Here is a 15,577-nt window from a genome sequence, read left to right on the forward strand (position 1 = left end):
TATGGAGTCTAACTAATAAGGCAAGAATAAGAAATCATTCTCCTTCACTTGCATTGTGTAGCTACTTTTCATATTATTGTGGAATATATAGCCAGGAACAGTGTGATTATAGGAACTGTGATGGGGGTTGTACTGCTCAGAGGGGTGCAGGGTGACGAGACTGTTCAGGAAGCTGCAGAACCATGACCGATTCATCACTTGTGGCCAGCTAAAGGCTTCTTTGTTATAGAATGATGACACAACTCTGCCATGAATTCATTCAGAAATAGAATTTTGGTGAGGTTTCTTTTTTTAATGCTTTACAGTTCAGGTAGTAACAAAAGAGTTCTGATTCAAAGTTCTAGCATCTTGCTCAGCCACCACCAACCTGGTGTTATCTGGATGTTTTGGACTACAACTCAGCCAGCCAATACTGGCTGGGGCTGATGGGAGCCATAGTCCCAAATATCTGGAAGGTGCCCAGTTGGTGAAGGCTGAGCTAACTGATGACGGTATGCTTTACAGTGGTACCTCGGGTTACAGACACTTCAGGTTACAGACTCCGCTAACCCAGAAATAGTACCTCGGGTTAAGAACTTTGCTTCAGGATGAGAACAGAAATCGCACAGCAGCGGCGCAGCGGCGGCAGGAGGCCCCATTAGCTAAAGTGGTGCTTCAGGTTAAGAACAGTTTCAGGTTAAGAACAGACCTCCGGAATGAATTAAGTTCTTAACCTGAGGTACCACTGTATAAGTGAAATACCATGTTTCATTAAACTATAAATATTACAAGTTTTCAAATCCAAAGACACATCCCAGATGTAATTTTCCCAAGACAAATGCCTACTACAATGACGCAGGAATGGGGGACGGGGGAGGAAGGGGCAGATCTCACTTTCACTCTCTGGTGCTACTTCCACCACCAGTGACCACTAAGTTTAAGGGGGAGGGCATGAGTGTGATATTTTGGAAACTGGAAAGGTCTATCATAGAAGGAAGTTTTAGGTTTATTTTCCAAACGTTGGATTGGCTTAGAACAAGGGTTGTCAACCTTTTGGGACTCATGGGCACCCAGAAACCCACCCAGACAACTGCCTGCCCCCTCCACAAAGCCAACCACCAGGTAACCCCCCGCTCAAATCATACCCACTTGCATAAACCCACCAAGGAAGAAATCCTATCCCCCAAAATCATGGCCACCCGGACAAATCCTGCTAAAAATGACTCCAACCTAGACAATATTCCCAGCCCCTCAAAACATATAAATAAAACTCCAACCAGTCACATAAACACAACCCAGCAACAGTCTATATAAAAGACAAACCCACCCAGGCAAAACCTCTTACCTTCAAATCAACCACCACCAAGGCAGTATTCTGCTCCCTGCCCCCCAAATAGTGTTCTACCCAAACCCATGCATCTTGAGGATGCATGCCAGTGATGGTGCATGATTGTGGGGTAATTGGGAATGATCCATTTCACACAGGGCAGTAGGCAGTCCTGAAGCAGCCTGAAATGGGTTTGTTAAGGTGCTGAACCCCTGAAATCAGGGTTGACAGGGTTTGCTAGTAATACATACACCAAATCCCCCCAACTACCACTTGAATGCTCCATCTGTTTCAACAACCTTTGGTGTGGGTGATTGTGTTGACTTCAACAGCACATTCACACCACCAACCTTTAAGCCTCCACATCTGTAGTTTATGTAACTACATGTCGTATTAAAAGATCAACACATTTATTATTAGAGGAAGTGCAAGACCTGGCACTTGTCAAGTCCGAGGCAAGGCGCTTGCAGCAACATAAAACTGAACACAAAGAAGTGGAGTGAAGCAGATCTTCAGCAAGAGAGAGAGAAAAATATCGGGAGAGTATCCTTATTCCTTAGGAGAGAGAGTAAACCTGACCCAGAAGTTTTAAAGAAGATTGCCCCTTAAAACATGACTCATTTTGGCACTCTTCTGTTCAAGAGGCTCACTGTGGCCTGAATGGTTATATCTGAATGTGCCAGCACCCTTGGCCACAGCCCGGTCCAGGAGCACATGCAGGTGTCCAGCGACCCACCTCCGGTGGAGCTGTGGGTACGCTAATGCATCAGCAGGGTAACAGCAAGAAGCAAGGCTGTGGAGGCATTGGCATCGTGAAAGCTTCCTTTATTTACAAATCAAAACAACAAACATGGCTGGTGTGAGCAACAGCTTCACATGTCTGCTCTGTCCAAAAGCAACAAACAAAGGGGAAAAAAGTACAAAAGCACATAGGACGGAAGTACAGTGTCTAGTTCTGTTCCCACACTCCTATCACAAATGAATGTAAACAGTAGATCACAAGATCCAGTGGCAATGGAGAATGAAAATACTAACAATATTGGCTACCTTGATGGGGGCACACTGATTCTGTGACATCACCCAAGCTCCACGTTCACAACCCACTGTGGCAATGAATAAAAAGTGTGTTTGTCTAGATACTTATTATCAACATATGGCATATAAGTAATAAACTTCTGGAATGAGCCATAGCCAGCCCTTGAAGTGGAATTCCTTTCAGACCCATTATGATTGAGGCCAGTGTCTTGTAGACAAGAATGTGACCCGACCAGTTAAAAGGGGAAATAATGGCCAATTGTTAAAGAGGAAAATGTCAGGGCAGGTGTTGCGAGCAGATCAGCAATAACTCACAAAGTGTCAGTGGAATGAATTCTTCATTCAAAGAAATAAAACAGCACAGGCCTAGTGATCACAGCAGATATTCCCAGTGGGCCATGCCCCAATGAGGCAGTTGTGAGGTCCTTCCCAAGCAATCTTAGGCTCCACTATCATGTCTCTCATTGCTCCACCCTCTTCATTTCTCTGTGTGTTCTGGGAGACCAGAGGGGAGGGGAGGTGGTCACAGCAGGAGGGGGAGACTCCCTTTCATCAGCAGCCTGCCTCTACTCTGCCTCTTAGCCACCCTCCTCTCCAGCCTCCTCTTCTGCTTGTGCCTCTGGATTGCCTCTTCCTGCTTAGTCAACCTTGTTGCCTCTTTAGCTTCCAACCCCTCCTTTCCCCAGTCTGCTCCCTCTTCTCCTTCTGACCATCATCCCAACACCTTCATCATCATCCCAACACCGATCTCCTGGCTCTGAGCCTTCTTCCCTTGGGGGAACCCCAGCTAGTGCTTCCAACCACCCCTCTGCATTCAGGCAGTCCATGACACAAAATAACTCCATGCATCTTCATACATGTAAAGTAACAAATGGATTGAGTAAGTTGTATTTCGGGGACTGCAGCTGGATGAGAGTTGATCAAATACTAGGGTGGCAGAAGATGGTTGGGTAGAGGATGAAACAGCTAAATGACATATATTTGCCTATTTAGTTTGTGCTGTACTGAAAATGCTCTCTTAGATTCTTTGGACTCTATCCTGTAATGCCAAATATTGCAGATTGTCCAGAATTGCCTTGCATGCATAGGGCCATACATACCTAGGGTCCTTTGCCATCAATGCTGTATGTGTAGCTACTGGAAACTGCAGCAGTTTCAATAGACTTCTCAGTGTCATTGACAGAGCACGCTTCCAAGCTGCCACACAAATCCATGACTACTCTACCAATTCTCAACCCTCCTCCTCACCTGAATGTGTTTGTATAGGTCATACCACGGAACAGTATTGGGTCACCCCCCAAAAAAACAAAACTACATGCAAAGGGACTCAGCAGAGAACACTATGCCCCTCCAGTAAACTGTACATTCATTTACCATTTACATTTCTTTCAAAAATAAAAAATGATGAGCACAAGAGCATCAAACACAACACAGTTATGACTTCACAGAGCATTGAATCATGTTTAATGTGCATTATAGATTCACATTGTGTCAGTTTCTGAGATCTAGGACCTTTAAATAATGAAGGAAAAGGTTGAGAACAGTCACTTCATTTATTTATTCAACATCCCTGTTGTGTGTTTTTTTTTTGGGGGGGGGGATACAGGAGCTGAATATCTCCATTATGTATCAGTGAACAGCAAAAGCTTCTTACGTATGAAGAAGAAAAAGCAAGCACATGCCTTACTAAAGCCAGTAGCATTATTTCTGGAATTTTGATTTTTGTAGTGGACAGGTTGCCTTATCCTAAGGACATCTAACCTATGATCTTCCAGATGTTGTTGGACTCCAGTGCCTATCAGCCCCAGGCAGCATGGCCAATGGCCAGGGATGATGGGAGTTGTAGTTCAATCACATCTGAAGGGTCACAAATTTCCCAAGCACTGCTCTGTGGCCACTGGTTTACTGGGGCACCTTTTCATGTTTCAGTAATGGTAAAACAAGGTTGATTTCAAAGCATTTGGAATTACAGTGGTACCTCGGGTTAAGAACTTAATTTGTTCCGGAGGTCCGTTCTTAACCTGAAACTGTTATTAACCCGAGATACCACTTTAGCTAATGGGGTCTCCCGCTGCGCCACCAGAGCAGTTCTCATTCTGTTCTCATCCTGAAGCAAAGTTCTTAACCCGAGGTACTATTTCTGGGTTAGCAGAGTCTGTAACCTGAAGCGTCTGTAACCTGAAGCCTCTGTAACCCGAGGTACCGCTGTATATTGCAAAAATATGCAACAGAGCAATTGTACTGTCAGTTGTGTGCATGCATTAAGGAGGTAATGCTACTGGCATACATATATTTAACAGAACCATTACATTGTTTACAGTAACAATGATTCAGCTATATAAGTACTTTTGAGGCATAATGTGTTTTGGCTTTTGAGGCATAATGTGTTTTGGTGGTGTTTGGTCTTCCTAAGCAGTTTGTGACAGAAGAAGTTTCATGCATTCCAAATATATAATAATAATAATAATAATAATAATAATAATAATAATAATAATAATTTATTATTTACACCCCGCCCATCTGACTGGGTTGCCCCAGCCACTCTGGGCAGCTTCCAACAGAATATTAAAATACAATAGTCTATTAAACATTAAAAGCTTCCCTAAGCAGGGCTGCCTTCAGATGTCTTCTAAAAGTCTGGTAGTTGTTTTTTTCTTTACATCTGGTGGGAGGGCATTCTGCAGGATGGGTGCCACTACCAAGAAGGCCCTCTGCCTGGTTCCCTGTAACTTGGCTTCTCACAGCGAAGGAACCACCAAAAGGCCCTCAGCACTGGACCTCAGTGTCCAGGCAGAACAATATCCTTCAGATATACTGAACCGAGGCTGTTTAGGGCTTTAAAGGTCGGCACCAACACTTTGAATTGTGCTCGGAAACGTACTGGGAGCCAATGTAGGTCTTTCGAGACTGGTGTTATGTGGTCTCGGCAGCCCCTCCCAGTCACCAGTCTAGCTGCCACATTCTGGGTTAGTTGTAGTTTCTAGGTCACCTTCAAAGATAGCCCCACATACAGAGCATTGTCATAGTCCAAGCAAGAGATAACTAGAGCAGGCACCACTCTGATGAAGCAGTCCATGGGCAGGTCTCAGCCTGCATACAAGATGGAGCTGATAAACAGTGTTCTGTCCCTGCAATGGAGAGCATTATTCCACCTTGCCTTTTTGTATGAGCTCTGGAAGCAAATGGGAAAATAAATTCAGTTCTCTTGCATTTCCTCAGAAATTTCCCATTCAGGCTAGTGAAGGGGAACTTTTGCATTGGCAAAGAGATGCATAAAGAGTTTTCATGTCCCTTGCAATGAATAAGGGAAGGTCATTTGTGTGTGACCTGGTTGAGGGCAACTCAGGTTGCAATCAGGAAACATCCCTTTGAAACCAGTATTTAATTGGGTCTTACATCTCATTGATTTCACTGAGACTGAAGAGGCATTATGTTGTGTCCGTTTCATTTTCCTTTACATATGTAGAGCCCTTCACTTGCTTTTTTTTTTTTTACCAGTAATATTCAAAGTGAGTGGGACTGACAGATGCTTAACCACTGAGCGCATCAGTTACTACTTCCAAAATAGTCACCAGGCACTCATGCGATATACAGTATAGCACTCACTATTCCCATGCATCTCCTCTAAATCAGCCTAACATCCATGACGTCCTCTTGCCACAAAAGAGTAATGGTGATAAAGACAGTTGAAGCCAAGTATTCCTCTGAAATGATGTTTAGCCTTCTGCTGCCCTCTCGCTGACTCTTCACTGATGAGACAGGGCTCATATTTTCTTGATGTATATCTTGAGTTACATGTGGTGCTGTTGGGGCCATGTAATGAAAAATGGAAGGCCCCTTTGTGGAAGAGAAAAGAAAGCTTGCACATTTCTGGCGCTCACTAAGAAAGACCAGCATGGTGAATGTGTGAGAGGAGCACTTACACATGAAGGAAATGAGGAAGAGGACAAAGAGAGAAGAAACCACCATTTTTAAAAAAGAAAGAAATCACATATATTGATGAAGGACCATAGCTGAGTGGTAGAACATCGTTCCTTCATGCAAAAGGTCTGAAATTCAACCTCCAGCATCTCTAGGTAGGGCTGGGAGAGATTCCTGCCCCAAAGCATGGAGGGTCACTGTCAGTCAGTGTAGACAATACTGAGCAAGATAGACCAATGGTCTGACTCGGTATAAGGCCAAATAATAATAATAATAATAATAATTTATTTAATAATAATAATTTATTTGCACCTGACCCATCTGACTGGGTTGCCCCAGCCGTGCTGGGTGACTTCCTATGTTCCTATGATCTAAAGAAGCTAACTACCATTTTTAAAAAGGACTCTTTAGCTCAGTGTCTGTATTTCATAGTCTAAAATGTCACTGAGAAAGATGTGTGAAGCAGGGGCAAGAGTGCTGGGCTAGTTCAGAGTTGAACTTGGGCCAGTTGAACTTGGGCCATTCACTCACATTCAGCCTAACCCACTGAGTTTATTTTTTTTAAATTAATTTTTATTGAATGATTTTATGTTACAAAAAACAATACAGCCATACTACCACTAAATATAATTAAGAAATAAAAATTACATACATCAATACCGTATTTTTCGCCCCATAGGACGCACTTTTCCCCCTCCAAAAATGAAGGGGAAATGTGTGTGCGTCCTATGGAGAGAATGCAGGCGTTCGCTGAAGCCTGGAGAGCGAGAGGCATCGGTGCGCACCGACACCTGTCGCTCTCCAGGCTCCAGGAAGCTATCCGCAAGCCTTGGTGCCCGGGGGAACTCCGCCCGGCGCGCACGGCTTGCGGGCGGCAGCCAGCAGCGCGAAGCACGGGGAGCCCTTTGGAAGACGCCCCATGCTTCGCGCAGGTGTCCACAAGCCTTGCGCGCCCGGGGGAACTCCCCCCGGCGTGCACGGCTTGCGGGCGGCAGCCGGCAGCGCGAAGCACGGGGCGCCCTTTGGAGGACTGCCTTGAAGCAGAGCGCCCCGCGCGCCGGACACATATCTGCAGCGTGGGGAGCCCTGCAGGAGTTCCCCGCAGGGCTCCCCACCCTGCGGATAGCAGCCTGCTGCCCGGCAGGTGGGGTGCCCTGAAGCAGAGCGCCCCGTGCGCCGGACAGACATCGGCCAGCCCCACAAGCTCGGGGGACAGCGGGGAGGCGCAGCGCCACCATCCCACTGTTCCCCGACCTGGTTTTTTGGGGGGGAAATAAAGGGAAAAAAAATTTCCTTTATTCCCCCCCGCCAAAAAAAAGTGGGTGCGTCCTATGGGACGGAGCGTCCTATGGGACGAAAAATACGGTATTTAGTTTGTTATTTGTTATTTACCGTCTTATTTCCTCCCAAACATTGCATACAAAAACACATATATGTGCAGACACCCACACACCCACACCTGCACACAAAATGATAATAATGAAAGTAAATATTTTTCCCTTTTTATCTTCCAAAATCTTTTCTTCAACTTTGACTTCCTGTCAAGTCCCTTTGCATATATTTTATCTTACATTTGAATGTACACAAAACAATAAACCTTTCTATTTAAATTTTCCAATACATTCTGAAAACATAATAAATCCTAAATTGTTGTCCACCTCTTTTTAGTTCCTTTATCACTCAAATGCTAGCATGGAGTCAAAACTATTATTGTATTTTTGAACATATCTTCTATAACCACCCCATTTTTCCACAAATTTTTGCTTTGAGTTTCCTCTGAGTTTACTAGTCAGTTGAGCCGTCTCCACCAATTCCTGTAATTTGATTTGCCAAGCTGTTATTTTTGGAGCCTCGTGATCTTTCCATCCCTTGGCCACAAGTAAACGAGCCGCTGCGCTAACCCATTGAGTTTACTGGAGGATGACATGATGCTGGCTCTGTGCAAGACGAAAGAGATTTAGCAGCAGAAAAGAAGCATCAAGAATGCAACACGTTTCCTTTAAATGTAAGCACTGCAGATACTTGAGCCCACAAGGCACTTCCTGTAATGCAAGTTGTGCTCATCCACAAATGAGAATGGTGCTAATATTCTGTGCACACAAAATATGCAAAATTCAGCAACTGCAGGCTCTTAATTTAAGGTCTTCTGGGGGTTGAATCTGACTATCACCAGCATATAAAGAAGCACTTCACATAGTAAATTGATTTCTATAGCTGCCGCCAAATTTCAGTTTAAGGCAAATTTGGAGGTTCCTTCTCAATCACAGCATCTGTAGAAATCTAAAGGAAACAGGGTGCTAAATAACAACCTAGCTTGAGCAATTTGGCGAGTGTTTGATGACTGCATTTGGAAGCAACGTTAATTTATGCCAGGGGTCAGTGAACTTTTCAGCAGGGGGCCGGTCCACTGTCCCTCAGACCTTGTGGGGGGCTGGACTATATTTTGAAAAAAAATATAAATGAACAAATTCCTATGCCCCACAAATAACACGGAGATGGATTTTAAATAAAAGGACACATTCTACTCATGTAAAAACACGCTGATTCCCGGACCATCCCCAGGCCAGATTTAGAAGGCGATTGTGCCGGATTCAGCCCCTGGGCCTTAGCTTGCCTATCCATGATTTAAGCTATGGTTTCTAATCCCAGTTTCTTTCCCTAGGAGAGGGAGGAGTGTATGAGCTGAGCATGTAATGCTAAACCATGGTTTATTGATACAGACTTGCTAGGTTTTAGACATAATGCTAAACCGTGGTTTAGCATTATGTCTAAAACCTAGCAAGTCTGTGTCAATAAATCCCAAAACTTTATTAACGTTAATGAATAAAACATTCCATGATTATTCCTCAAATATTATCTGCACATTTTGGGATGTCTTAATAAACCATTCTTAGATGTGAGTGCCAGGGGATGGGCAGAGGAGTCACGTGCCACGCTGGTGCATATCTTAATTCAAAAATAAAGCACAGAAGTCAGTCTGAAAGAATTTGATGGTGTCACTTCTGCTCACACATGACTTGCATGAATGAAAGCATTTCTTATAATATGTGCAGCAAAACCAGTCTTACATAAATGCCCTACATCATACAAGTAGTCACTCTCTGATCTTCAAATTCCAACAGAATTATTTATAGCTTTTTAATAAAATATTCATAAAGAAGTGTCCGTTGCCTGCAATTTCTGCTAAGAAGTGATTTAACTTTTTTATTTTCTTTTTCTCTCCCTCCTCCTTCTATCAAATTAATTTAGGTCAAGTAGGGAACAAAATAGCATTAATTAAAAATGGGAGGAAAGTATTTGCTATTTTGGAGTGACTCTTCATAAAAGGTTTCTCTTTAAAAAAATAATAATAATAAGGGGAAAGACATAAGGGCGCACACAGATCTTCTGGTTTATCCCCTGAAATTAATGATAGTAGAACAACATTGGACTATTGAACGGTGTGCTAAAGAAAGGCTCTAATAATAATTCCTCTTGAAGGAGCACAAGGGAACTAAAATCCCCATTCCAAAACTCGCAGCAACAGTAAGGTGGCAATCTCATGCACATTTACTTTGGAGGAAGCCCCAGTTAACACTGCAGGACTTGCTTTTGAGTAAACTTGATTGGGCTTGGGCTACATAGACGTGCTGAGGATGGAGCGATGTGATTCAGCCCTAAACTGTGCTGCCAGAACAGCCGTTTCCTTCCCTGAGGAAACCTCGCTAATACATCGTTTGAGAAACACTGCTCGTTTAGAAATGTCTTGTGCATGGGGAAAGAGGCTAGTGGAATCAATTATTCATTCTGCTCCAGCAAATAGAAAGCAATATTGTTATAGTCGAGAAGTTCAAATCCTAGAGCTTTCATACTTCTAACTTCACTGAAGAGCCTGGGGGAAAGTAGCGTGCAGGTATCTAAAATTAAATGCACAATAACTGTGTGGGTTCTTACATCCAATTGAAAAGAAAATGTGGGGATTGTGTTTATCTCTTTGTTCTGCTTCCTGTGGTTTTCTAATGTTAGGCCTTCTGTTCTCTATTTGTCTCATCTGAACCTGAGCTTCTACTGATGGAACATGAGTAGTCAAGATGTTCCCCGCCCTCCATTTTATCCTCACAATAACCTTCTGAGGTACCCTAGGCTAAAAGACAGTGAAACTTGCTCAAGGCCACCCAGTGAGCTTCATGAGGATATGAAACTGTTATTCCCCTGCCCAAGTCCATCCTCAGTGCACCATCTGCTACACGCCAACATTGGACCTCTCTCATTTCAGTAAGTATTTCATCTTGGCATCCATCTAATCTCGGGAGACAATGGAGGAGTGCATCTTTGGGAATAAAGGCAAACTGTTGGAAGGTTATAGCACCTGCTGTGGTTGTAGGGGCCGATACAGGAGTGACATGTTTTGTTGCAGCTGGGGCAGATGAAGGTGTCCAGTTGTGCAGCTGCAAATGCAGCAGAGTAAGCATCTCTGAACTTTTGGTATTTAATATTCTGGTGTCTTCAAGGAAGTATTGGGGAACTCGAAGACCCTTCCTTTGCAATGTCAAAAGCAGAAAGCCCTGATCATTTTTTTAACACAGAGCTTCCACAAGAGATAGCAACGCAGGAAGCTGCCTTCTGCTGAGATCTGCCTACCATAGTGTTGTCTACACTGACTGACAATGCTTCTCTGTGGTTCAAGACAGGAAACATTCCTGTCTGGAGATGAACCTGGAACCTTCTGTGTTTGTTTGTTTGTTTGTTTGTTTGTTTGTTTGTTTGTTTTCTTGTTTGTTTGTTTGTTTTCTTGTTTGTTTGTTTAATATCTTACCTTTTCTCTAAGGAGCTCAAGGTGGTGTGCAAACATCTCCCCCTCCCCATTTTATCCTCACAACAACTCTGTTGTGTTGTGTTGAGGTTTAGGCTGAGAGATTGTGACTGGTCCAAGGTCATCCAGAGAGTTTCATGGATGAGTGGGGATTTGAACCCTGGTCTCCCCGGCCCTGGTTTGCATGCAGAGAATATGCTCTACCACTGAGCTACAGTGTTCCCCGTGATTGCGCCGCCTCAGTTGCCACCATACTTCTTTGCATCTTCGTTCCCTCTTCTTCATTATGGTGACAGAGGCCCTCTCATCACTTTAGCCTTGGCGGTGGCAAGGCCCTCCACTTCCATCTCCTGACTCTGTGGCTTGCCCTAGGAGGAACTTGGCAAGGGAGTCCTTTCCTCACAAAGTGAGGCATTCTGAGAGGATTGGTCATGAAGGCGCTTGCCTAGCATGGTTTACTGCATTCAAAGGTCTGCGCCAAACCACAGCAGCACTGCATGACCACCTTGCCCACAATGTCTCGCTTTGAGGAGAGGTCACCTTCCTAGACTGATAATAATAATATAATAATTTATTATTGGTACCCCGCCCATCTGGCTGGGTTTCCCCAGCCACTCTGGGTGGCTTCCAACAAAGATGAAAAATACACTAAAATGTCACATATTAAAAACTTCCCTGAACAGGGCTGCCTTCAGATGTCTTCTGAATGTCAGGTAGTTGTTTATCGCTTTGACATCTGATGGGAGGGCGTTCCACAGGGCGGGCGCCACTACCGAGAAGGCCCTCTGGCTGGTTCCCTGTAACTTGGCCTCTCGCAGTGAGGGAACCGCCAGAAGGCCCTCGGAGCTGGACCTCAGTGTCCGGGCAGAACGATGGGGGAGGAGACGTTCCTTCAGATATACTGGACCGAGGCCGTTTAGGGCTTTAAAGGTCAGCACCAACACTTTGTGAGGAAGGAGTTGGTGAGTCTTGCCATAGGGATGGGTGATGATAAGCCTTGCCAGATGGGCAGAAATGATGGAGGATGGCAGGACCAGAGGCCATCAATTCTCTGCTCTCCTGCACCCACCACCTGAGTCAGCTGCCTCAGTTTGTCTAATAGATGGGCTGGTCTTAACTGAATGTTATGGTCCCAAAATGTTAGGAGGATTATGCCTAATTATTAGTTGAGGTTTTTTTTTATTTTGTTTGTATCAAATCTTAGGGCCAAACTCGGTATGAAAAATCAGTAACTTCCCGACTTTTACAATTATTTTTGTTTCATTCTGTAAAGAACTGATTCTTCTGTCTGGAATTCAAATAAAATGTGGAAGGCTGCCTTTCCAGAGATTTAAAATCCCTACTGATTTTCCTTTCTCTTCTTAAAATGTGGAGCACTATTTTTATAGTATTCTTTTTTAAAAAATCCAATGAAAATAAGGAGGGACAGCTCGTCTCATGTTTAACCACTCTACGGGCAGATTTGGGATATTGTGTCTATTTAAAAAACGTGCAGTTTGCCAATCTTCAGACAAAGGCACCTACTAAGCAACAGAGTATAGGACATAATGTAAACTACAACATAATACTGTAAGCTTCAAATGGCAACATGTCAGCTAAAGGTCGATTTCCCCTTTGATTGTGTTGATAAAACCAAGGTTGAAAAGGAAAACTAAAAAAAAAAAAAATGCAGTTTCTGGATAAATTAGACTATAAACAAGAACTTTGCATTGGTTGTCATATCTCCAGGGTGGGAGGCGCAGGTGGAGTATCAAACAGCCTGAGGAAGATTGACCTCTGCTACTCCTACTAGAGTTGCCAACTTATCTTCTGTGATCCTGCACCTCCGCCTTAACCTTTGCAATAGTATGATGATTTAAAACAGAAAGCTAAGCAGATGAAACTTTCTTCATCATTTCATCTTCATTCCAAAAAGCACATCTTTATGAAATCATACCTCTCTCAAAGGTGCACAGAATCTTTCTCTTTTTAAAAGATCACTGTTGTGAAATAACACTGCTAACAAAGTCTTTTAACCCAAATGTGTACCAGTTTCCACAAGAGCTGTTTGGCATTCTGGATATTAATAGCATATGCGTGGACAACTGTGTCTGTCAGGATATTGTGGGAGAAATGTTTCATATGCAGTGTAAAAAGGGTTTGCAAACGTTTTAGACAGGATGGATTTTACCTGAATTTACAGATCAAGTTTGCATATGGTATAAGTTGTGGGCAGAGAAAGAAGAAAGAACATATCATGGCAAAAGTGTTTTATTTATTTTCTAAATGTGAATTCTTTAAAAGTTCTGTGCTGGAACATTTGAAAGGCCTGATCTTAAAAACTGCTCTGCTTTTCTGTCATAAGCCTCATAAAACCTACAGGATGAGAATGATTTCGCTGCTTCTTCTAGAACTCAGCTGGGTACAATGAGTCATACATCTCCCACGCCCCCTAGAGTTGCCACCTGCCACCAGACATATATACAGTCATACCTTGGAAGTCTGTTCAACTTCCAAAACATTCAGAAACCAAAGTGCAGCTTTTGATTGGCTGCAGGAAGCTCCTGCATCCAATCGGAAGCTGCAGAAGCCCCATCAGACAGTCAGCTTCCAAAAGAACGTTCAAAAACCAGAACACTCACTTCTGGGTTTCGATCATTCAGGAGCCGATTTGTTTGGGAGCCAAGGCGTTTGAGAGCCAAGGTACAACTGAACTCCACCTCTAAATCTTTCAGTCCTGGGACTTACGGGCTAGTCCAGGCAGTGGTTTTCTCTGTAGTATGCTCCTAAGTTGGGGAATCTGCAGAAGTGCATCTTTAGAAATTTTTATTTATGTTAAAAGTTTCACCTGATCTGAAGCAGTAGGAGAATCAACGCCCAGCTATCCTATCCTTTGAAATTTGCACTTATTGTAATTTTGGAAGGGAGTTCTCCAACCAAACAATATTGATAAGAATGTGTTTACTGCTGAAAATAACAACAACAACAAAAAAGAATTATATTGCTAGCAACTATGTGTACATTGAAAATGCTGCATACAAAATTGTGTTTATTAGGAGAAATTTGCACTGAGGCACTGTAGAGTGTTCATGAGGATTTAAAAAAAAATGCTGCAGAAATGTGGGTAACAGAATTTAAGACTGGAAATATGAAAAGCTGAGAGAAGCAAAACTGAAGGATCCTTACGTCCCAAGTCTAGCATCACTACTAGATAATTTCTACCATGTACTGAGCACACACCTCTTTTCCCCAGCCTTTGACATCCGAGATATAGTTTTTAGGACCCAATCTATTCTTCTGAATGTAAATTGTTTTATCTGATTTTTATATTGTTGTGTCCCACCCTGCTACCTTATGGCATATGGCAAGTAAGAAATAATAATAATAATAATAATAATAATAATAATAATAATAATAATTCTCAGCGAGAAAATTTGCCAGTTCCAAATGCTTGCCTGCTCGCCCTCCCTATTTGAAGTCAGACCCTTTCCTCAGCTTTCCTTAGCCACAACAACATGAAGAAAAGAGTGAGGCAAGCTATCATTCTGGCTATTCTGGCCATTGCAACCTTCCAGCAGGAGAGAAAACATTTAGCCGGGAATTTAACAGGCTTGGAACAATTAAAACACAGTTCTTGGGATCTGCTGGGAAATGTAACAGGCTCATTAGCTGTTTCCTGCAAGGACCTCTGCCAGATGACTGATTTCACACCACTTTTTTCATCTCTGTTTCAACTTCTTTTATTCCAGTTTATCAGAGGAGTCAGTTTAGAGATCCACAATAACAGTTCAACAGGCAATATCCATCACTGCTGGCCCTAGGCCCCCTTTTATGATGCTTCAAAGAGTGCCAGGAAGCCAGCATCCCCAAGGAATGCTGCAGTGCTCCGTGCATTATGGGCAATTACAATGGGTACTGCCTGATACCAGTGAAAGGAGTTCAGCCACCACGCTTTTCCTCATCCTGCATTCACCTATTCCTGCATCTGGTGGGAATAAGGAGGAGGGAGCAGGGAGGAGCTGCTTGCCACTTGCTGATATGGAGGGACTATTAGTCTCCACAGCAATGCCCACTTTAACAATGGTATGTGAAAGCTAGAGGAACATTGAAGCAACCACTTCCTAAATATCATGTAAGATGATGCAGCAAGTACCTGAAAGATGCCAGCTGGCATATCACAAGAAGCATCCATTATTGAAGAGAATAGCCAATAATAACATCTGCAGCAGCCTGAATCTACCTTAAGAGTCAAAGGCATTAGACACCTTTCCCTACAGACCCCCAAGATTGAGGGGATGCAGATTGGCAGAGGGGGGTCCTATTGTTTGTTTTGCTGCCTATAGAAGCTCAGGGGCAGTGTCCCAGAAGAGAGCACCCCCTAAGTCATGGGTAGGCAAACTAAGGCCCGGGAGCTGGATCAGGCCCAATCTCCTTCAAAATCCAGCCTGCGGACAGTCCAGGAATCAGCATGTTTTTACATGAGTAGAATGTGTGCTTTTCTCTGAAATGCATCTCAGGGTTATTTGTGGTGCATAGGAATTTGT

The sequence above is a fragment of the Podarcis cretensis genome, assembly GCF_951804945.1.
Source record: "Podarcis cretensis genome assembly, chromosome: 2".
NCBI classification, from domain to species: Eukaryota; Metazoa; Chordata; class Lepidosauria; order Squamata; family Lacertidae; genus Podarcis; species Podarcis cretensis.